Consider the following 22116-nt stretch of genomic DNA (forward strand, 5'->3'; position numbering starts at 1 on the left):
TTACGCAGGAAGAACGGCTAGCATCCACGGTGGGAAAGGTTCGGAGAGTAAGCGAAGGAGACAACACGGCCGACAACGCAAGCAGCGCCGACGTCGACGGCAACGACAAACAGCGGCGTCAACGGCACAGCCTTCGCTGACTTCCATTAGAACAGCGCAGCCTGAGACCATACACCGCCCTCCCAGTATGACTCGGAGGGCATCAGCAATTATAAGAGGGGGCTGCGTAAGGCCGTATTTATATATGAACGAAAATAAAGATCTGCCGCCCTCGTATATAAGGCCACCAACGCGCGAAAGTTCGTCTCGCCGCCACTCAAGCGACGTTTATCTGCCTCACTACTCCCCATACACATCTACCGAGAAAAACAACGTCGCGGAGACGCATGGTTGTATCACTGTGGAAGAGCGAACGCGAGCGTTGCAATATATAATACGTCCGGGCTCGGTCGCGCAGGAACCACGGTGTAATTAGGCGCTCTATACGGTATATATATATATATATATATATATATATATATATATATATATATATATATATATATATATATATATATATATACGGCCCGTCCTCGTCGTCTTTCGTCCGACCGCCCGAGTGGCACCGGCGGTGGCGATAATTAAAAGCGCCCTCCTTAAATTACTGATGGCGCCGCCACGCACGAGCGCGCGTGTTCTCGGCTGGTGCGCGAACGCCACGCGCGCCGGCCCCGCCATGTGTTGCGTCCACTCTGCCACACGCCACGGCAAGCGGCCCTGAGGTGGCCTTCTCGGTCGCGCACATTTAAGCGTGCGGACACCGAAGCGGGTTGCTCCTTGTAATACTTAAGATCCACACACAGGCACGCCAGATCCACGATGATCCACAAAAGAAAAAAGTACCATTACATCCGTGTTCCGCGTACTAGAACAATAACAAAGGCGACATCTCAACTGTGCTCACTTAAATGTTTTTCTGCCATATAATATCACTTTCGGTTATACTGCCGGCAGCACAGTTCTCTCGAAGAAGAACCTCACTCGTCGATTATTATTTTTTTTTCTAATTTCAGCGCGACATCGAGAATAATTAAGGGCTTCGAATACGCGCCTGGTGCTCGTCTTCATATTGGCACAGCCTGTTATATCAAGCTACGTGAGTCACGACCGGGAGTGCATTTCTTTCGGAATTATACTGCACCGCGCTTGCCATTACGCTGCATATAATACGACGAACGCGCCATGGCGACAGGCACGCTGGAGAAATGGCTGTTTCCACGGTGTCGCCGCCTTGGCCATTAGAGCTGCGCATTTTACTTTCGCCTTGCGACCAACGTAACAAGTGGCCGGCGCCTCCAACTAGATCCCGCTCTTTATTTATTTTTTATTTATTTTTTCGTTCTCTACGTCGGAAACCGTCAAATGCATGAGAGCTGGGCTTTCAACGGTTCTCGCGCGCGCCTTGGTGAGTTGAGCAACGCCACGAAATGGAACTTGTGTCTCCAACAGATGAAAAAGGCGTCAGAGAGTGTCCCCGGGAGTGTCGCAAACTGTCACGCAGACAAAAGACAAACACTACTCGGAAGGCACTTACCTCGTCCCAGACTCGGAGGCAGGGGTGACTCGGCGGACCGACGTGCACTGCAACGAAAAAGGAAATACAGAGAAAACGATATGTTAGGAAAGAATTTTAGACGACAAGGGTGTAACAAACTCGACAAGACGTATATACCAATGCACAGAACAGTGAAAAAAAAATATGGTATCGCAAACGCACCGTGCATACACGAAAATCCACTTTGTCACCGCGCCGCAAGAACCCTAATTGAAGGAAAGTGCGAAGTCAGCGGCCACGTACCGCTGCGCCAACTTGCCACGAAAATGGCGGCGCCGGATCCGCATACACGTGTGACAAAATGGCCGCAGCAGAAATCGCGTTTCTTTTTTTTCTTTTTACAGCGAAGCTGTTAAGGGCTCAGTCTTCGATGCTCGCGTCCGGATGTAGAAAAAAACTCTCATTGGCCGTATTCTGTATGTGCGAGTGAAAGCGCGCGAGGGACGCGCGCTTTCACGGGGAGCGAACGCACGGCGGAGAGCAAACGCCACTTCTTCCGTCGCGTGAAAGGCCGTGGGGGGGGGACGGGAGGGAGGGGAGGCGACGTTTAGCTGCGGCACCAAAGCGTATCTTGCAACCGGGCGCAAGGAGAACTGGCGACTCAATCTCCCACACGAGGCATCGCGGGAGGGAGGGGTTGCGGCTTCTGCTCTGCGAGCAACTAGTATACTTTGCGAGGCGCCGAGAGATCGCGCGCACCGCGTCTTGAAAGCGATCTGCAACACGGCTCCTACCTTTGTATGCGCTGTGCTTTCGCCGCTCAGTTTCCGTTAAAGCGATAGACTGCATGAACCTTCGCGCGCTACTGATGGCGTGCTTGCTCACGCAACCATAAGGCCATGGTCGCCGTGGTCACTAAATAAACGAAAACCACCGGATCATATATATTTATCATTCTTTAATAGTTCAAATAACCAACTGCACCATCACATCTTTATAGTCATCATTGGAAATACATAATTCCCTCCATATAGTACAGCTTCGCTGGTCTACCATCTTCACCGCAGTGGAAGGGCTGACAGTTTTCTTTTTTTCTATTTTACAAAACTGGGCCTATTGATAAGGGAAGATTTTAGGTTATATAACTGTTCGTAAGAGCAGATGCTAAAGCCTATCGTGATGTTGAACATATGGTATTAGCAAAGGCGGCCTGCCGATCGTAAATGGCTATTACGAACGGAAAGGTCTGCGAATAATAATGGTGCGAATGCCCCCTATAATAACGTCCATAAGGGCGCTGTAGGTACGCTTCAATAAATAAATAAATACTAAATAAATAAATAAATAAATAAATAAATAAATAAATAAATAAATAAATAAATAAATAAATAAATAAATAAACTACGGCCCCTGGGCTCATACGTATTCATAACGGGCACGTTGAGTGAGGATCCGTGTTACAAGCGCATAGGCACGCAACTTCAAGGCGTTTTCCTGGAAAATCAGGCGGCGTGGTCAAAGCACATGATGCGGACAAGGAGGAGGGGGAGGACAAACGGTTGCCTGTAATGCTAGTTGGTCCTTGATCATGAATTGCATTGCTAATACTAGACAAAGCCAGTAAGCAGCACTGATCGTAACGGAACATGCGTGTTTCGGGTGTTCGTTTCCTTTCTCTTTATTGCGACTGCAATTATAATACGGACGCTCCAAGCGAATTCTTGCCGTCGGCGTCGCCGATGCTGTGAGGTTCCGCAAATATTTAGGTATATGGATTATATATGCTGATCCATGCCGTATATGCAGGTTATCATCATCATCATCATCATCATCATCATCGGCCTGTTTTTATGTCCACTGCAGGACGACACCCGCTCCCAGCGATCTCCTATATAATCCCTTTCTTGCGCTGGCTGATTCCAACTTGCGCCAGCAAATTTCCTAACTTCATCGCCCCACCTAATTTTCTGCCATCCTCGACTGCGCTTCCTTTCCTTTGGTATCCATTCTGTAACTCTAATGGTCCACCGCTTATCAACCCTAAGCATTACATGGCCTACCCAGCTTCATTTTCCCCTCTTAATGTCAACCAGAATATCTGCTATCCACGTTTGCTCTCTGATTCACGCCGCTCTCTTCCTGCCTCTTAACGTTAGGCTTAACATTTTTCGTTCCATCGATCTTTGTGCGGTCCTTAACTTGTTCTCGAGCTTCTCTGTTAACCTCCAAGTTTCTGCCCCATATGTTAGCACCGGTAGAATGCAATGATTGTACACTTTTCAACGACAGTAGTAAGCTCCCAGTCATGATTTGGCAATGCCTGCCGTATGCACTCCAACCAAATTTTATTCTTCTGTAAATATCATTGTCATGATCAGGGTCCCCTGTGAGTAATTGACCTAGATAAACGTGCTCCTTTACAGACTCTAGAGGCTGACTGGCGAACCTGAATTCTTGTTCCCTTGCCAGGCTGTTGAACATTATCTTCGTCTTCTGCATATTAATCTTCAACCCCACCCTTGCACTTTCTCGGTTAAGGTCCACAATCATTTGCTGTAATTCGTCCCCATTGTTGCTGAATAGGGCAATGTCATCTGCAAAGCGAAGGTTGCTGAGATATTCGCCGTCGATCCTCACTCCTAAGCCTTCCCAGTCTAAGAGCTTGAATACTTCTTCTAAGCATACAGTGAATAGCATTGGAGAGATTGTGCCTCCTTCGCTGACCCCTTTCCTGATAGGTAATTTTCTACTTTTCTTGTGGAGAACCAAGGTATATATAGCTGTGGAATCTTTGCAGATATTTTCGAATATAATTTTAGATATTTGTAGGTTATATTGCTACACTAATTAATCGCTAATCTTGCTCATACCAAGTCTTGTGTTCTTGACTAAATTATTCATCAGAAATTTGAGAATTGCAGCCCGCAAACAGATGTCACGATACGCGACATTCACAGCGCACGTCTTTTATCTTAAATCTTCTCAAACTGTTAAATATGAACACTCATTGCACGTACTGAGAGGGAATTTCGAAGGAACTAATTGAAAAATAAACAGCGAGGAAAAAGAAAGAGGACGAAGATCGTGATCACACGGTATGCCGATCATACACGGATGTGTGCGTGCCGCAGTTTCAGAGAAAACACGAATACATAAGAGCAGGAATGAGTATATAGTCGCGGCTGCTGACCAGTCATTTCCTTTGAGCTGTCACCGCTCCACATTCCACTTTATTTGGATAACGAGCGTGTTTTTCTTCTTCTTCCTTCTTCTTCTTCTTCTTCTTTTTGCCAGTTTGCTCATGACACTCCTCACACACCTTCTACCCCAGCGTCACCGTATGCCCTCCTCCTGTTCATTTCCCGTTTATCCCCTACCTGCGGCATCCCCTCTCTCCCAATTTTGCTGCCTCGCAGAGCGCGCGGCGCTACCCCGCTCCAGCGCATTCCTAGCCCCGCTGCGTGGAATGCGCGCTCATTAAATCTCCCAGCGTGCCGGGCAGTCCACACCGCGCCCGCCTGGAAAATGCTGGGCATCACTGCAGGCAAGCGTGCGCACGCCCTCGCAGCTGCATCCCTTTTAATCTTTCCATTCTTCTCTTTTATTATTCCCTTGCCCAGCAGAATACGCCTTTTTCGTGGACTTCTCTTTAGCGCGCTTCCGCGTCATGCGCCCCATTAACCACTTCAAGTTTCGCGCCCCTACATTCCCTTCCTTTAGGTGTGGTTAAGATATACGAACTTCGGTGAGCCACAGAAGTCCGCGCTTCCCACAGACGACCTTCGCAGGCGACATCTTGTGGATACGTGAAACAAACCCGTTCTTCGCGTTTCTTTTCCCGATCACCTGATCAGCAAGACAGGCCTCTTCGCACGCACGGACACGCACACTCTGCTTGTGTACGCTACAGCTTTTCGAGAGACCTGACGCGCCGCATCCAGCAAATGACTTGACAGCGCTGGGAAGGATCCCACTGCTCCCACAACTTGAGATTTGTGTCGGCACAACTGTTCTAACCATAATAAAGATCGAACAGGAGACTGAACTGCAAAGCGCGCCGTCGGGACTCGAGGCAATGGCTTGGCGACCATCGGCTCACGGAAAGTCTGGTCCTCAATTCACAAAAGTTATCTTATAAGTAAGCTGGTTTCATCATCGCAGGCCGGCGGCTCGGGCACCTGCCACTGTACTCCTGATAACTATCACCGTGAAGATTATAATATTATAGCGGCGACGTCCAGTGGCGCACGGCCACTATTTCAGTTTTCGCACATTTGAGCTGGGAGAGCATGTCAACAACGGAGTTATTTTCACTGTCACTTTTATACTTCGCTACAACGCTTGCCTCGGTAAAAAACGCAGCATGGCAAATATCGCGTAAAGGTTAAAAACGAACAACCCAGTGTCTCGTCACAAATAAATTTCCGTAGGGGAAACCGCGCGAGAACCGACATCCGCATACAGCTTCGTGCGTATACTTCTGTTTCTGTTTTATGGTGTATTCGTGCGAGACTTACTGTTGAAAACAAAAGAGCAACTGCAACAAGGGCGCGAGGCCTTACAAGCGGCAGTATAAATCTTTTGTTTCCAGCACTGACCTGATTCAGTTCAGAGCGAGCTCTGTGCAGTGTAGTGGACACCTACGTTCACAAATCAGTCTAGCTGCGGAAACGCCAGCCGGCCCCTGAGGCTTTACGTCTATACTTCTACCACGGTAGCGGTGGAGCACGCTTGATCTACATTTTGTGGAAGCGGCCGTGATTGTGACAGCGGATGCGCGTTTAGCCCTTTTTGCAACTGCTAGCTGCATTTCCGCGGGCACTTTTTTGCATATATATATTCTCGCCAACGAGTTTTTGCCGGAAATTTAAGATCCTACTCCGAAATTTCTCCTGACGAGTAAAGTTCGCGCGAGCGCCGAACGTTACCGGTAATACCCAATAGAAAACGGAGCTCCGTATACAGACGTAGGCGGCCTTTGGTGCCAGAAATACTGACAATACAAAACGCCTCACTTCTCTGGGAATACGTGTGACGTACCATTCCGCGCCAAACATGGGAGACAGCTCCGCAAAAACGTTGGACTGCGCGCGTCCCCTCCAAGCATCTTCGTGCGCCATCTAAACATAGAAAGACTTATTCCTTTCTTTCTTTCCTCCTTTCTTTTTTTTCTTTTAATTTACACTACCCTGTTTGTTTTGCTTATACTATCGTGCGTTAAACGTGTTCACGTGCAATTTGTTGAGCAGAACGAAGGGAGGGGCGGAGAAGGGGGGGGGGGGGGGGGGGGGGGGGAGCTAACGAAACAAACGAAGGGTAGCCAATTTTGGTGTGTGGAACAAGACGCCCACACTCATGAACCGGCGGGTGCCGCTGACAACGGAACGAAAACAAACAGCAGCTCCTGGGATACGCGATTGAAAGGAAGGTATTCTCCCCATGTGCACAAGAAAAGAAAGAAAGAAAGAATTCCGCCTTTTTTCTTTTTACTTGCGCTTTCTGGAGCCCCGCCGTCGCATCAGCTGCTGTTTCACGCATTTTACTTGTCTTCTTCATAAACTCTGCGGAGTTTCTTTCTTTTCTTTCTTACAAGCGTCACTATTTTCTATTCTGTCGGCCACGCCTGCAGACACAACACACGCGTACCTACGCTGCAGGCTTCCCGGTAATTCAGCTTTTTTTTTCGCAAATCCCCTTCAAAAATTGTCGACAGAATCATCAATTTCCACAGAAAAATGTCGAAGAAGGTGTCCAGAAATTCGTTAATTCGAAATGACATGTGTTAGAGTTGATCCGTCTTTGCTGTAACGATGTTTCAAGTGCTGTATCTTTAATATTTGTTATAGTACTGATTACTGCATATGCCCTTCTGCATGCGTCGTGATAGTCCGTTCTAAACCCAATATACATGCTTGCGCTTTATTTTGTATGAGACCCAGCATATGTTTGACACACAGCATGATACGTAGCATCTGGTTTTCCGTATTTCCATTTATACTAAAAAAAAAAATCACGGAATAATTTACACCACCAAGTGTTTAAATTGGCCGATTTGGAGAAGGAGAGAGGGTACGTTTACCATAGTAATGGGTCAAGGCAAGGGTAAATGCGCAGCAGGTTACAATAATAACAACCGTTTTCAGCTAGTACCGTACAAGGCCCCTGGACCCGTGCTCCAGTCAGTGACCAGAATACACGCAATGTCGCTAAGACAAATTCACAGCAGCATCAGCGAAATGTGCCTCTGTGCCTATTTCTAACCTCTGGGGTTTTAGTCTCGCTAATCAGACATAAAAACGAGAATTTTACTCGGCCGTGAATGTTTGGGGAAAACAAAAAGAGGAAAATACGTGAGCTGAGATGGTATGTGCAAAACGCAGAGAAGAGACAAGCGAGACAAGGGAGGGAACATACTATGTGAACAGGCTGAAACCTCAGCAACGCTAAAAAAAAAAGAAAAGAAAAAGAAAAAAAAAAGCTTATCGTAAGCCGGAGCCGTATTGGCTTCCTCACTGAATAATATCGGAGCCAAGCTAATCCAAGACTAGACAAAACACAGAAAGCTCCCTTTAATGAGCTTACGCTCGCTACGTATATACTTCCCGGCACTGCTTCTCATTGCAAACGAGGAAAAGGCGCTTTGCAAATGCATACGGAAAACATTAATTAGTTCAGGAACTGAATTTACCTGTCTTTATCTGTTATTTCTTTTCTTTGCTCTGTCGTTTAATTTCCTTTCAACTCAGGCGAATATTTCAAATCAGCTGCCAGAAAAATAAACGTATGTCCTTGCAAGACATCAGTGGAGTGAGCATCATTCTTTGAGCATCATACTCTGGGCACAAAGCAAGCAACTGATATCCAAGAGGATACTCTTCAGAACATCTAACGCAAGCAATAATACCATGGGAGTGTGGCCACTCAATTTTTCTGAACCTTAAACCACTGAGGCCATTTTTTCATCATTTTTTCGCGCAGTTCCATCAAATTAACTGCACTCAACAACTCACAGGGCGCATCAACGCCGCACCAAACTAAACGAAAAAGTGAGGTGGGGGGGGGCAAGAAAAGCTTTTAATTCATACGAAAACACAGCGCTTCACGGACAATGATGCCACGCTGACAAGCCTTGTGGGGCAAAGGTATTTCTTTCGGAGGCGCTCCCGTGTTAGCGGCACCGTCAGGTCGCCGCACACGTCAAAGCGCAGTTCAAGAGGGAGGGAGTTCAAAAACAACAACGACTGCACGAGGATGGGACAAGTAGCCGCTCCGCAAAACAGAAACAAAAACAAAATTTTAAAAAGAAGAATGGAGATTTTCCGGCGCCCCGTCAGAAACTTCTAATAATTCGTCAAACTGGGGCGAGCGCTTCTTCGTGTTACGCGCCACGCTTGCCGGGCTCCACAACGAGGGTGATCCATTATTCGTCGCGTCGTAGTCCTATATACCTACTTGCCTGCATAGCTCTCGACCACGCTTATTTTGCCCGTCCTTTGTCCCACGCCACGCGCCGATCGAGTTGTCGTTATGAAAATGCATTGTTGTCAGAGGAGCTGCGTGCTTTTTTTTTTTTTTTTTTTCAGGGACGGTCAAGAACGCTAAGGAACTATATCTTAAGAAGAAAAAAGGAAACTAAGCTGAGATGGGGCGTTTTTGTTTGTACAGAAAAACTGCACCTCACAAACGAATCGCGTGTTTCCACGTGTGTTCCTGGGCAACGTAAAATGCGGCAGCCCCACCAGAACGCAAACACAGAAGAAGATGGGTATCACAGGGCTGCACTTGTCCTGTTGTGCAATTTTTTTTTCCTGCGCATTTTGGCATTGGAGCTAGGCGCTATACATTTACCGACGCCGTCCGTTCGTCTCTCCGTTAAACGTTGTGCCCGGGGTTTAACGGAGTTTCAACGCTTCCAAAGCAAAACACGTGCTATGAAAGACACCGCATATAGTGTCGAGGGTTCCGGAATAATTTCAGCCACCAGGTGTTTTCTGACGTGTGCGTGCGTACGTGCATGCATGCATGTTTCTCGGGAATCGAACCCGCAACCTCGTGCTCAGCAGCAGAATGTTAAAAAAAATTATGGGGTTTTACGTGGCAAAACCACGATCTTATTATGAGGCAAGCCGTAGTGGGGGACTCCGGAAATTCGAACGTCCACCTAAATCTAAGTACACGGGCGTTTTCGCATTTCGCCCCCATCGAAATGCGGCCACCGTGGCCGGGATTCAATCCCGCGACCTCGTGCTCAGCAGCCCAACACCGTAGCCACAGCAGCAGAATGTTACATCTTACTGAGCCAGACGTGGCGGGGTAGGCCCAGGCTTGGTTGCGAAATAGCATCGGCTACTCTGAAGATTATGGCGTTCCTAAGTCCCGGTTCCTATATAAGCTCCTGTGATATGCGCGCTGTCACGACCGGGACAGTGTAATGTTGCCACGTGTCCAGAAGACAGGACTTTTTTTTTTCCTTAATCCCAAGCTCTATCAGGCGGAATTAGCTAGCTTGGCGCGACCGTAGCTGCGGCAGATCAGGGCCCGTATTCACAAAAATCTCTTACGCTAAAATTGTTCGTAAGAGAAAATTCCAGCCAATCGTGAAGCTGCAGATATCACTAGCGAACGTGACCGGCCAATGGCAAAGACCACTTACGAACGGAAGCTTTGTAAATTCCGCCCAAAGCTGCAAGACAGGTTGCAAGATGGCCCGCATAGTCATGAATTCCTTCGCTCGATTCTAAGCCTTTTTTTTATCATCCACAGTTGACAAGCGGTTGATCCTGTTGATGACGTAGGCGCAACTTCACTATGGCCACACAGTAAACAAACAAACGTAGGCGGAGCGCCGCTCGGTCCAGAGGCGAAGCCCGAAAAATTAAAGGATCGGAATATCCGGTATCGTTACATTATCGCGGCCTGTACAGTGATGCGCCCCACCTATATGCCATTCTTCGTTCTCCTTTACTTGTTTGCGTTAGATATATCATTTCGTGACCAACCAACGAGCCTGCCTCCAAGATTCGCCTACGCAAGACAAGCTCTACGAATACGCGCCATGCAGCGTGGCAACCCGCGCGTATGGTACACCCTCGGTCAGCAAAAGTCTACAGAGACCACGGCACCAGCTTAAAACAAAACACACAAAAAGAAAAGAAACGCGCCATCCGCGCTCCTCAGAGCTGCGCTCGCGTTTGTACATGACGGACTATATAGGGAGACCACCAAAAGAATAACGGCCAGTGGCGTGGCACAAAGGAGGCGTGGTCGCAGCAAGCGGCCGCAGGAGGATAAGGAGAAGGAAGAGGGCTCCCTGATCGGCCGCCGTTGATGGAGACAGCCAGCGGAGCGCAGCGTCGGCCGACGTCGAATGGGGCGCGGCCGCTCTAGATAATGGAGCTGTTGCTGTTGCTGCTGCCCACGGCCGACGAGCGCGAGCGCTCGCTGTCGCACACGGCTCCGCACTTTTTCGCCACGCGACTGCTCGAGGTCTCGGCGTCGGCGGGAGCCGCAGTCCCGCCGGAGTATATAGTGACTCGAAACTCGTCCGAAATAAAATGACCTCCGCGTCAAGAACACCTTAACCCTCGTGGCGTAGGGGAGACCTTACTTTCTCGGGGCGGTTGTATACGGATTTATGATGGTCGGCGGCTGAAATCTGAATTCTCGCTAGGGGACAGCACTTTACGAGCTGTCCTCTCTTCCATCCGACGAAGCAAGGACGACTCGAGCAACACTGCCTGTATACAGCCAATACGCCATATACTTCGAAGGTAAACATTCGGCAGAGATAATAAGCCTGGTTGGGAACAACTGAATTAAAGAATAAACTCCAAACAATTTTTTTTTATTCTACGAACCGGGCGTTTCGGAGCCCGACCGGCTTCTTCTTCGGGGGTTAATAAGTACTTAATACGAACACGCCCTCAAAGGGACAGTAAAGAGAATTGGTTTTCAGATGTATTAGTAAATCGTCCTTCCACAGCACTACATAAGCCGCTCTTAATTACCATCAGAAGAGACTCGGTAAGAGAGAAAAGACGCAATAACAAAAAAAAACGAGTGTCCACGTGCAAAAAAAAAGAAGAAAAAATCTGCGAAAGAAATAATCCTGTGAGGAAACCACTGATTAATATGACTGTCAAAGTAAGCGAAGCTTTGTTTCTATATATTCTTTTCGCTAAAGCAGCTTCCCTTATATTGCTTCACTCTTCGCAGATCAACCGGTCGCTCCATGGCCCTCATTCAGAAAGCGTTTGGAAGCTCCTCCTCTCTCGTTTCCGTCGTGCATAGCAGTGCACGGCCGGGCTGAAACAGCCCTGAGTAGGATTACGCAACACGCGGAGCTGGGGCGCGCGTCCTTCCTGCCGCCGACGGCGCACTATAGGGGACGGATGACGTCATGAGCCCTCTCCACCCCCCCCCTCCTCTCCACATTCCTCCTTCCTACATTCCAACCATCGACCACAGCATCAACACCCTAGAAAAATCACTTCTGGCTCAAGCTTTTCCATCATTCAGCGAATGAATCACGAAAACAAAAAACAGAACGGCTTCAAGCCATGAGCACCATTCCGAGCGCCGCCATGCTTTTCGCACACGAAAATGCAAGATGTATTCAGCACCGACGCCAACCATGAAACGAACGCTTCCACTTCCCGTTAGATCCATTGGTAGCGAATCTTGCTCTTTTTCTCTGGTTAGACAGTCCATAGCTAAACAAAACGCACCGTAGAGCCTGTGAACACGACAACTCAAAATATAATGAAGCGAGAATCAAAGCCACCGTCGCCGCCGCCCAAGGCCAGTCCAGCGTAAGGCAGCTCTATGCCGGGTTATGTAGCTTCGATAGCTCCTCATACGTATACCACCGAGTGATGAATGGCGATTTCCCAAACCACCCGAGCGGGATAAATATGATAAAGGGCTTTCCAGCGCGCCGCCAGGGAGGCGAGAAAGGGAGAAAAGAATAACGACGAAGACAGAGCGGCGGTAATACAACCCGCCTTTCCCCCATTATGAAGAAAGGGGAGAAGGAGCGCGCCAGCGGCACACACGTAACATTGTACATACATACATCACGGTCTATGCCTTCGCAAGAAAAGGCGAGCTCTCCGGAGACCTATTTTCTTGCGCGCACAGCCACCGTTATATTTCTCGCAGCGGTTGAAATACATATAGTACATTTAGACATCTCGTTGCCTATACTCAGCCGTATGCGCGCCAGAAAAAAACAACAAAAACAAGAAAAAATCAAGAAAGAAAGAACAAGAAAAGAAATCAGAAGAGGAAGGAGTCTGTAGTCGAAAACAGAGGGGGAGAAAATGTCTATCGCGTGCAGTAAATGAAAGAAACCTGTCTTTTACTTCTTTTTTTCATTTACTTCTTTTTTCTTTTCCCCTCCTTATGTTCTTCTCCGCATACAGTAGCTCTATTACAGAGAAACTACACGTTCCCTTACAGGCCCGAGCCATAAAGCGCAGGCGCTGAAGCCATTTCTTGAATCATTCCACGCCATTTTGTCGTGGCAAACAGCGAGGGAAGGCTGCCAGCGAGAGCTCTGCCGACAGGCGAGATTTCGTTATGCGCGCGCGCATTTTAGCCCCCACGAGCGTCTCATAGTATCTCTCTCTCTCTCTCTCTCTCTCTCTCTCTCTCTCTCTCTCTCTCTCGTTTTTGAGATATATGCGAGAGGACTGCTCCACGCGTCACGAATATCATGTGCTCGCCTAAGTATGCATCCGCGCGGGCAGCGACACTGGGCCCTGGTATGCATTCCTGGGTCTATTTTGCTGCTCGCATCCATTTCTTATACGCCTGCTGCCCCTTATTCCAGAAATAACTATCAATAGTGTTCGAGCGACGACACTGTTCTCTTTTGTACAAAACTTAAGGGAGCGCGTGATCCGCCAATTCATTCATTCATTCATTCATTCATTCATTCATTCATTCATTCATTCATTCATTCATTCATTCATTCATTTATTTATTTATTTATTTATTTATTTATTTCGAAAGAGGAAAGAAAGACATGTCTTCAAAGTTCACCTGAGCGTGTCAAACGATACAGTGTACGTAGAGGCAACGCACCCCGAAAAGAATCGTAATTGTAAGCGTTACGTCCACGAATGCGGTTGCGTTGTGGGCACAAATAAGGAGACCGATTCTTCTGCCTCGGCATGTTGCGACACGTAACATCCGGCAGAAAGAAATTTAAAAAAAATATGAATGAATGCTCGTGACTCCGGTATTCCGCGAAGGAATACCCGAGTCACGCACGGTGAAATGAATTGCCGCAAATCGTAGCGACAAACTGGACAATCGTCGCGCTCGAAGAACGCCGTGAATCGGGATGCACTTCGTCGCGACAACAATAACGGACTCGCTTAACGAACGGACGCCTGGCAACTTCGGCAATGAGCCGAACTTAGGGTTATAGAGCTCAGCCCGGAACGTTCTAAGCGAAAACGATAGAAAAATACATAAATAAAGAACGAAAGAAAGAAAAGCAAAGGAAGGTAATTACGGCGGTATGTATAATGTATATAAATCCCGCTTACTCGTTCTCTTCAGTCGACCTCACCCGCTTCCTCGCCTTCCGCCCTTCCTTGCTGTCTCGAAGATTGGTGCTGAATGGCGTTCAGAGATTAATAATGGCAATCTCCGGGAATATCCTTCCTATACCGCTGTCTGGGGAAACTTTCAGCCCGACGGCCGAAAAAAAAGTAAGAAAACAGGAAAGACGCAGCCAATCTTAACCTCATGTTCCTGTGCTTTTATTTATTTTTTTAGAGCTATATGAAGAGAAACGCGAGTTTCGAATATAGAACTATTAGTTGTCGCCGCAAAGAAAAAAAGAAGCCGTTAAACGTTTTTTTTTTTTATTATTTCCGGGAAAGGAAAAAAAATTAAAAAAATTGTCGCGTTATATACCGCAGAAGATCTCGTCGTATGTACGCAGTTATTTCTCTTCTTCTTCTTCTTCTTCTTCTTCTTCTTCTTCTTCTTCTTCTTCTTCTTCTTCTTCTTCTTCTCTCTCTCTCTCTCTCTCTCTCTGTCTATCTGTCTATCTATCTATTTTTTTTTAATCCAGCCCACACCTCATTACTTCGAAGAGGCTGCGGCTACGCGGGCCCTCGGAAGTCGCGATAGCGCGTTGCTTCGTGGTTTTTCGTGCATCGATGGAGCGGCGTCAACGCCCTGTGCTTCTTGCCTCAATGCAATTCTTCGTTTTCTCTCTCTCTCTCGCCTTTTGTTCTTCGCTCCACCGTCGAAGATGTCAAGAAGCAGCGGGACGAATATACTAGAGTAACACGAGCACGGAAATCAAGATACAACAGGAAAAGATATTACGGACGGCAAAAGTTCGATCTGAGGAGACGCGAACGGCATACGAAACCGCAAATGGGCGTGTGTGTTTTTTTTATTATTATTCCTTTTTTTTCCTTGTCTGGTGGTAAGCAAAAGACATCGACAGCCTGCCCTGCTTCTCCGAATAGCTGCTTTCGCTATAAGGTAAGGCAGTGCCGACACGATTCCAAAACACAGAGATGGAGCCGAGTGTACACGACTCCTGAACATAAACGCAATTCACGCCATCTTTCTTTTTCTTTATTTATTGCTTTCCTTCTGTTTTTCTTTCTTTCGTTTTTAACGGTTGCAATAGGTTGTACGTCACTTCAATAGGCATGTATTAATGTGAAAACGTCCTTCTATTTCTTTTTCCCCCCGATGCCTCTCCACAACAACTCGTCTGAAAACTGCGCGATGGAGCTTGCACCATCGCTGGTGCATGAATCAACGAGTCGAAGTTTAAAAGGGAGCCTGAAACAATTTTGACAAAGTTTTTGCAAAGCATCTGACATTAAACGGCATCCGGCCACGATTGCCCTCCAACAATATACTTTTGCACAACGCTCCCGGCCAGTTCCCTGTCATTTTTATTTTTTTCATTGACAACTGATTACATTAGTTTGCGACGAAGCCAGCATGCACTAGGCAAAGTGGCGCCCGGAAGACTCACGTCGTTGTCCACGCAGACACCACAAAAGTGGTCCACGTAATACAAAGTCCGTCCGCTCTACAGCCCCGCTTACACTGAAAACGAGAAAGTCAGGATCGAACCGCGGCTTGTCGGGTCGAAAAACCGTCGTCGGGTTTCCCTGCGAACGCTTGTGGGTCGGGGCGAGCAAGCGTCGAGGCGAGTTCAGTCAGCCCTCCTGCAAACTCAGAAATATTTCTGCAGACTCACTGCCCCTCACTAAAGACTCACTCGCGTTGGTAGTCATTACCTCCCCCCCCCCCCCCCCCCAACTCATACTCGCGTCCACTCCCATTCCTCGGCAGTAGTGACATGCACGCTCACGTTCATTGACACTCGCTTACAGGTCACTCAGGTTCACACGTCCACTCAAATTGACCGTTACTGTCGTTCGTTCATGCTCAAGTCAACCGGCGCTCACTACTTTTTATGCTTATGCATATACAGTCCAACTTACCGGCACTCCCTCCCCTCACACACTTCGTTAACCCCTAACGCTCTACCTTACACCTTTGATATGACTGTGTAGGGAGCAGGAGTCTGGGCATGCGCACTTGTGAGTATGCCTACTTGAGCCTGGAAGTGATGGGCTGACTCACACAAAGACCAACCCGCTTGGTGAGATACATGTAAAGGCGGTCAGGTCGGGCTGGGTCAGTTCGGCTTCCGGCTGGACGCGTCTAGTTCATGTATAAGCGAAGCCGACGCCGGAGACATCTCCCTAGTACTCCAAACAAGATAAATGTCCACAGACAGAAGGAGACTTGAACTTATCAGCAGTACAATAAAAAAATTAAATTTCTGCGGTTTTACGTGTCAAAACGACGATCTGATTATGAGACACGCCGTAATAAGGGGAACACTCCGGATTAATTCAGATCACCTAGGCGTTCTTTAAGTGCCCCTAAATCTAAGTGCGCAAGCGTTTCTGCATTTCGCGCACATCGAAATGCGGGCACTCGAAACCGCAACCTCGAGCTCAGCGGCGCTATGCCGTAGCCACTCAGCTGCCGCGGCGGTTATCAGCAGTACTCTAACAAGAGATTTCTCACACTGGAGTCAACATTTCCGACCCGGGTACGTGTCTCGATCGTCTTGTCAGATTATTGCGCTGACGAAGACGGGGCGCCATGTCGAAACGTTGGCTCAAGGCTGAGACGTCTCTTGTTCGAGTACTGCTGATTTCAACTATTGAGCGCAACAAACTTCCCTTCTATTTACGGGAAATAAAGAAAACGTGACCGATATGAACACCTAATGTAAGCATTTATTGTGGAAATAATGTCATTCGAGTCTAATTGAATACACGCCGAACCTGTTGCGAGCATCCGAACAGTTAAGAGCTGTCCCCCGACAAAGAAAGTGCGACGATACACGCTGCCTCAACACATTCACGGCCGAAGATTCGCGCCGACTCAACTACCCCTGCTGCTGTTTCTTGTTGGGGTCCCTGAAAACAGTATTTCTGCATCTTGCAAGTACTATCCGTAAGCCAAACACAGATGGTCCTCGAAAGCTAAGGGCCTTAAAGACGATCCCCTCCGTCGTCTCTACGGCCCGCGTACAGCGCGCGCGGTATACAAGAGCTATAGCGTGTCACACACGTGCAAAGAACTAAAAGCTCGCGAACTGCAGATTGTCCAAAGTTCACAAGTTTGCAACAATCGTCTATATATTCCAAGTTTGCAACAATCGTCTATATATTCCAGCACGAACCTTGACCTCGTCGCCCGTGTATACCTATCAGGCGCAGACTCGCAGCAGCGCGGACCATGAAATACCACGCCGCACGCGTTATCCATACTAGGACGCTTTAGATGAAACGTTCTTTCACGATAGCCGAGCTCTGAATAAAGTTTACCATCCGAAATAGTGCAGAAATATATTCTCTCTAAAAAAGAGAACACGGGTTGGGCGAGAGAGAGAGAGAGAGAAATGCAAAACCACCACTAAATGACTGGCCCGTGGCGCGCTTCTCCAATCCCTTTTTCTTCTTTCCCGACTCTTACTATACAGAAGACGGGGATCAAATTGGGCCTGGAGAAGCGCCATAAGTCTTCGGGCAACACGTTTCACTGACGCGTCTGAGGCCGCTGGGTGCGACTGAAAGTTAAGACTAGTTATTGAAGAAATAAAACAGACCCAGGAACGCAGTAAGGACGGCGAGGGGTGAAGGACCTGCGGCCGCATACACACACAGTGGAAGTCTATTCAGCGTCAGCTCGGCCGAAGAAAGTTCCCTGCCTGCAAGCAGCTGGTTACTATCGACCCCACTCCGTCCCCTCGCTCACGGGCATAGTCGCCATCGCCTCCAAAGGTCTCATAATATCGCCCAGAAGACCCTTCCCTCCCCCCCCCCCCAACACCGCCCAACCTATATGCATACACCTCATACACCCCCCTCGCATTACCTCCGGCGCTATTACACAACCCTTAAGCAAACGCAGAGCAAAGCACCGAATGCTTCGCCAATTTCACCGCCTTCGGAGCTTTTAAGGCACCACGTGCGCCACTTCCGTCAATGGCCGCATATTCGCCTCGGTAAAAAATCGCGAAGGTAAAAATTAACAAACTGCTGCCAGTAATTTTTGCTACTTAGATTTAATTAGGTAATTGTAATTAATTATCTAACTCGAGAAGTACTGTCCCTAATTATGAAAGTGTCAATGAGAAAATTGTAGAGCAACATGAAAAACTCCCGATACAGCTTTCTGTTGCTCGATACGTGCTACATAAAGGTGTTTTTCCGAGCGTTAAAGAAGCCCGCGATTACACGCAGAGTGCCTCGAGAGGCCAGTCGCGCGGCAATTCTGCGTGTATTCGCGGGCTCCTTTCACGCTCGGAAAAACACTTTTATGTAGCACGTATTGAGCAACAGAAAGCTGTATCGGGAGTTTTTCATGTTTCTCTACAACTTTCTCATTGACACTTTTATAATTACGACAGTACTTATCGAGTTAGATAATTAATTACAATTAGCTAATTAAATTTTAGTAACGCAAAAATTACTGCCGGCTACTTCACTGCACTGACAACAATACGCACTATGTTTGCTTCGCGTAACGCCGTTGCTCTTTTTTAAAATCGTGCTGCTTGATAGCTGGGACACCCTGTATATATAAACAAGATGCGGATAATTATGAAGCGTTGGAGATTTTTTCGCGTTGAAAATAAGGTGCGTCAAAAAATAATAAAAAATAAATGAAAATAAAGGAGACAGCTGGCGGACGGGCAATGGACCTATAACCAACGTTTTTCTGCTAAGAATAACTGTTTCTCAAAGCTTGAGCCTTTGATTATCCAACCTAAATCCCGTGCAAGCATACGCTGTAAGACATACTATCTCATGAACTGTACAATACAAAACTATCCTAATTAAAACCGCATGCCACATTAACTACATAAGTTAAGCACATTAACTACACTGCAAACTCGATCATATCCACGCTCAGAACGCAGTGTACCTTTCATTCTCCGCGCTTGTTGATTATGGACGTTTCGAGACTGGAGTGATTTCGGCGTTGACTACATCTCATCGCCAATTAAAGGGGACAGATGAACCGGAGATGCAAGCAGCGCTATAGTTTCCATAATTGCTCCGCATTCGCGCTGTAGCCAAGATCTAATCTCTGCGGCGCGTTCGAACATATACACAGCGCAGCTCAAGCAGCAGGACACATCATCCTCCGCTAAACGACGAGACCGTCCCGCATGATAATCTGTCGAAATTAACCAAGTCGCCCGCATATACGCAACCGCTCGGGCACCGAGAGCTTGCCTGTCAAATCTGTAGAAGCAAGAACGCGAGTCTCGCGTTGTATATATAAGTTAGTCCGGTAGAGTTACGGCGGTGATTCGATTCGTGTTCGGCGTTAATTGACGGGCGGGAAGCGTAACTATAGCGCATGCGTGCAAGCTTTCATCACGCACGTCCGAAATGCGCGGTTCGACGTTGACTTCGCGCATAAGCCATGGACTTTCCAACAAAAGTTGCTAAAGGAAACTACAGCGCTGCGATCGTTCTACATTCCCGATCAATTATAGTTTCCTAAGCGCATGAAGACAATAAGTTTCTTAGTCGTAAATTATTCATTACCAAAAGCCACAAAGCCGTTCGAAGCTGCATATAGAAGGACGAAGCTTAAGCAAATCCGTGCGTACGAACCATCATTATACCACGCTGCGCTGAAGGCCGAGACACTTGCAGCTCCCGTAGACATTGGAGAAGGCGCCAGAGTTGCCTATATATATATATATATATATATATATATATATATATATATATATATATATATATATATATATATATATATATATATATATATAGGTCAGAGGGAACCATATGTCCCAGAAATAGGCGTCATACGAATATAAGGCCCATCTAAGAATTGTAATTTAGTAAATGTGCTTTCCCCTCGAACTATTTCTGACGTTTATATATATATATATATATATATATATAAAACACAAGTTCCCCCTGTGAAGCAAAGCTCCTATCGAGTGCAGCGCTCCGACTAATCGCGCCCTCGTCATCTACATACAGTGCACGCCGCCGTCGCTGCTCGAACAACGAGGCCGTTCCACATCCATTAGTTGCGCCACACGGCGGTGCCCCCAAGTGCCGGGGGCTTTGCGGCGACTAAATGCGACGTATAGCGTGAGAGCGGTGTTTTCGTACAGTGCAGCAAACGCCCGGACCGTAGCCATTGTTTGCCAGCGCCGTGTGCGCGCGTCCATGCGCGCGTTCTGCAAATAAATGGTCGAACGTGGCCGAAGGGGCGAGCGGAGAAACGATCCCAACGTGGTGGAAAACTGCTGCGTCAGGCACTTATAGTCCCGCGTGTCAGTGGCGAGGCGAGACGAAGCGTGAGCTCCGCTGCTAACAACAACGCGGGAATTGCTAATAGCTACGTATACTATATATATAAGGAACATCTGTCGACTAACCTTGACAACAGTGCCGGCCGTGGAGGTCTCTCAAACATGGAGCTCTTTCAGAAGTTATTGATGCGAGCGAGAAAGATCCGGGGCCAAATTCACACAACTTTTTCATCCGTAAGTGATGTTTGTCACTGGCCGGCTGTATTCGCCATTACGCCCAAGATAACTACTGGCTGGCTTCTACTCATACAAGCAGTTCTAGCGTGACAAAACCTTTGTGGATTTGGGGCTAAGTCGTCACCGCAATTGGGAACTATGGGAACGAAACATGTCCGGTATTCACAAGAAGAAAGAAAAAGAAAAATAAAGCTCTTCAATTCAACGGTCTTGCGTGCTAATCGACTCAACAATCAGGACAGTGTTCAGAAAATGTTCTTCCTTTACAATTATTCGCATGAGCAAATTTCAGTCAATCGTGATGCAGGACATATCATTAGCGAAGGCGGCCAGCTATAGTGGCAAACAGCGCTTATACGAACGATATAGACTTTGCGAATGCGAGCCCTAAAGCCTTGTAAATTCAGCAATAGAATCGCATGAAAAGTATCTTTACGTTATCACCAACCTGAAATATCCAACAGCGCGTTCAATCTATCTACTATGCAACTCAAGTGCCTGGTCTTCTTGTGCGCTGCGACAATTATTCGCGTATATAAGAACTATCGAGTGGCCGCAAACAGCTGCTTTCCCGGCTGCTTCATGGCTCCTCCATCGGCCATTCGTAAACGATGCGGGCGTTTTCTTTATTTATTTATCTTTCTTGCTCTGTTGTTGTTGTTTCTAATGTTTTTTATTTCTTCATTCATGCGAAAATAAACAAAGAAACAAGTAGTTTTCGTGTTTTCTTTGAGAGTTGCTTCATTGAGATAACTTTTAACTAACCTTTCTCCTTACTTTTTTCTGAAGCAACAGGGAGGCCCCGTACACTGAACTCCCGCTACGTGGTTCAAACACCTTTGTATACGCATACCTCCGCAGACAAACAGCTCTAAGCCGGCACAAAAGGCCGCAGCGTAACCGGCTGGCGTCGGTTGCCGAACGGTGGAACGCGCCCGTCAACACATGCAGCTGCAAGCGGGGACCGAACGGCGGTCGAGCCAGCGGAAGACGGACGATTTACGAGCCGCGAATGAGCGGGCGCGTGGGAACCTAAGGCTACACCTGACGACAACGGCGAAAACAACGCCTCAGAAACAAAATGGCGGCGACGCCAGCGAAATCTATACCGACTACAAGGAAACCACGAACACTGTAAACCCGGGCTTGTTGACACACGGCGTTTTTTTTTTAGGCCATTTTTATCTGCAGACGGCGGTCGGCGCTATTGCGAAAACTCCAGGTTTCCGAGTGTAACAACGGCCGTGCTTGAAGCTATAGATGCAAGTTCACCGAAGCAAAGCAGCGCAGCGTTGCTTTTTACAGCGCAGCTATCCATGGCTAGGGTACTATGCATTTTTCGTGTCCGTCAACAGATGTGCCAGTGCAAAACTCCGCTCCAGAATTTGATACAAAATCGCTTCATTTTATGCAAAAGCTTATACGTCTCAGCACTTGGCTATTCATTTCCGATAAATTAGTTATCAATAGGCACTATTTTCAAAAT

General features: G+C 47.5%; 1 protein-coding gene across 3 annotated transcripts in view; it reads right to left on the reverse strand.

Annotated features, from left to right (window-relative positions):
- LOC119445832 (protein-tyrosine sulfotransferase 1) overlaps window positions 1-22116 on the reverse strand; it is a 484648-nt gene that overhangs the window by 290270 nt on the left and 172262 nt on the right. For all 3 annotated transcript variants that reach the window (XM_049663669.1, XM_049663666.1, XM_049663668.1), the window contains exon 3: window positions 1574-1620. The gene's annotated coding sequence lies outside the window, so the exon portion shown is untranslated. The remainder of the gene's footprint in view (window positions 1-1573; window positions 1621-22116) is intronic.

The sequence above is a fragment of the Dermacentor silvarum genome, chromosome 3 (assembly GCF_013339745.2).
Source record: "Dermacentor silvarum isolate Dsil-2018 chromosome 3, BIME_Dsil_1.4, whole genome shotgun sequence".
NCBI lineage: Eukaryota > Metazoa > Arthropoda > Arachnida > Ixodida > Ixodidae > Dermacentor > Dermacentor silvarum.